This window comes from Gossypium raimondii, chromosome 11 (genome assembly GCF_025698545.1).
Source record: "Gossypium raimondii isolate GPD5lz chromosome 11, ASM2569854v1, whole genome shotgun sequence".
NCBI classification, from domain to species: domain Eukaryota; kingdom Viridiplantae; phylum Streptophyta; class Magnoliopsida; order Malvales; family Malvaceae; genus Gossypium; species Gossypium raimondii.
This window is the reverse complement of record NC_068575.1, coordinates 23,337,570-23,340,108: the sequence shown is the minus strand read 5'-3', so window position 1 is coordinate 23,340,108 and position 2,539 is coordinate 23,337,570. Positions and strand designations below refer to the sequence as shown.

At 37.3% G+C, this 2,539-nt stretch overlaps 1 non-coding gene across 1 annotated transcript; it reads right to left on the bottom strand.

The window, feature by feature from the left end:
* Positions 1–581: 581 nt before the first annotated feature.
* LOC128034997 (small nucleolar RNA R71) lies at positions 582–688 on the bottom strand. The gene has a single exon (XR_008191401.1). It is a non-coding gene; the product is annotated as a small nucleolar RNA R71 (small nucleolar RNA).
* Positions 689–2,539: the final 1,851 nt, after the last annotated feature.

Here is a 2,539-nt window from a genome sequence, read left to right as displayed (position 1 = left end):
AATTTTTGTGATTTTCTTTTCAGGTGTGTATGAGCATAGATCGAATTATCGATTTAATCCCTGTAGACCCTGAAATTGAGCGAACTTTCAGACAAAGAAGACGTGAACGAACAGCTCAAAGACAAGTCGAGATGGACCTTGGGAATTAGAATCAATACCAAGGTAATGAAGTCGATCATGTACAAAATCCTATCCTTATTGCTGATGATAGGGATCGATGCATCCGACAATATGCTGTGCCACTTTTCAATGAGTTAAACCCATGAATTAGAAGGCCAGATATTGAGGCAACCCAGTTTGAATTGAAATTAGTGATGTTTCAAATGCTACAAATGGTGGGCCAATTTAGTGGTATGCCCACGGAAGATCCACATCTCCACCTTCAATTGTTTATAGAGGTGAGTGATTCATTCAAGATAGGTGATGTGACTGAAGACGCACTGAGGTTGAAGTTGTTTCCGTACTCGTTACGAGATTGAGAACGAGCATGACTCAATTCATTGCCACCAAGTTCCATGACTACATGGCAAGAATTAGCAGAGAGATTTTTGGTTAACTATTTCTCACCTAGCAAAAACGCTAAGTTGAGGAACGAGATCACAACTTTCCAACAATTGGATGACGAGTCTTTGTATGAGGCTTGGGAGAGATTCAAAGAGTTACCTCGTAAGTGTCCTCATCATGGGATTCCACACTGTATCCAATTGAAGACATTCTATAATGGTCTCAACCACATACAAGATTGATGGTAGATGCTTTCGCGAATGATGCAATTTTTTCTAAGTCTTACAATGAGGCTTATGAGATCATCAAGAGGATCGCGAGTAATAACTATCAATGGCCAACAAATCGAACAGCTTTAGGAAGATGTGTAGCTGGAGTTCATGAAGTTGATGCCCTCACTTCGTTATTAACTCAGGTATCGTCTATTTCCTCTATGTTAAAAAAGTTAACCGCGAATAGTAATAATAATTCTATAGCTCAGTCACCAAGTCCATTTGAAGTAGTTTCCTGTGTGTATTGTGGGGAAGGTAATTCTTTTGAGAATTGTCCATCAAATCCTGAGTTAGTGTACTATATGGGGAACCAATATAAAAATAGGAGCGGACAAGGACCCCAATCCAACTTCTACAATCCTTCATGGCGTAATCATCCTAACTTTTCTTGGAGCAACTAAGGAAATGGACCAGACAACAACTTATTGTAGCAAAGACCCTACCAATTTCAAGGGTTTAATCAGCAAGCTCTAAAACCACCTCAAGTTGAGGCATCAAACAGTTTGGAGAACTTGTTGAAAGCGTACATGGCAAAGAATGACGCTTTGATCCAAAGCCAAGTAGCAACACTAAAAAATTTGGAAAACCAAATGGGTCAGTTAGCTACGGAGCTACATAATAGACTGTAAGGAACCTTACCGAGCAATACTGAGAATCCAAGAAATTTGGGTAAAGAACATATCAAGGCAGTGACATTGCGAAGTGGTAAAACTCTAGAACCCCGATTGATTGATGTAAAAAATAAGGTCGTTGAGAATAATCAACTAGCTGTTGAAGTTCTTACACCAAAGGAATCAGAATCTACAAAGTCTAACAAGGTAAACCCTAATTTAATGAATTCAGATATTTTAACATCTTCTTTGAATGCAGATTTACCTATTCAAAAAAGTTGTCTGGTTCAACCGAAAGTTCCATCACCTCCATATCTGTAAAGATTGCAGCAACACAAGCAGAAACAGGAGGTGCAATTTAAGAAGTTTTTGGATGTTTTGAAGCAGTTACACATCAATATTATGTTGGTGGAGGCTTTAGAACAAATGCTGAATTATGTGAAGTTTATGAAGAATATACTGTCCAAGAAGAAACGACTGAGTGAGTATGAGATTGTTGCCTTGACAAAGGAGTGCAGTGCGTTCCTGCAAAACAAACTGCCACCAAAATTAAAAGACTCAAAAAGCTTTATTATAGCCTGTAACATTAGTGAATCTTAATGTGGTAAAGCTTTGTGTGACTTAAGAGCGAGTATCAAATTGAAAGATCTGAATTCACGACAGTGAAGATGGTTAGAGTTATTAAAAGATTACGAGCTAGTAATTGACTACCATCTGGGGAAAGCAAATGTTGTTGTTGATGCTTTGAGTCAGAAATCACTATTTGCATTTCGTGCTATGAACACTTAGTTGTCCTTATCCGATAATGGTGCAATTATAGCTTAGATGAAAGTGAAACCGTTATTTATACAACAGATTTGCGAATCTTAGAATGTTGATAATAAATTGTTAGCAAAATAGACTAAATGTGATTTGAATACTGATTCAGAGTTTCAAATTGATGCTGAGGGAGGTTCAGAGACCGAATTTGTGTTTCAAGAAATCTAGAGTTAATTCAGATGATTTTAAATAAAGCTCACAGTAGTCGGTTATCTATTCACTCGAAAAGTACAAAAATGTATAAAGTTTTGAAACAGCTTTATTGGTGGCCTGGTGTGAAACGGGATATCTCAAAATTTTTTTTAAAATGTTTAGTCTGTCAGTAAGTCAAAG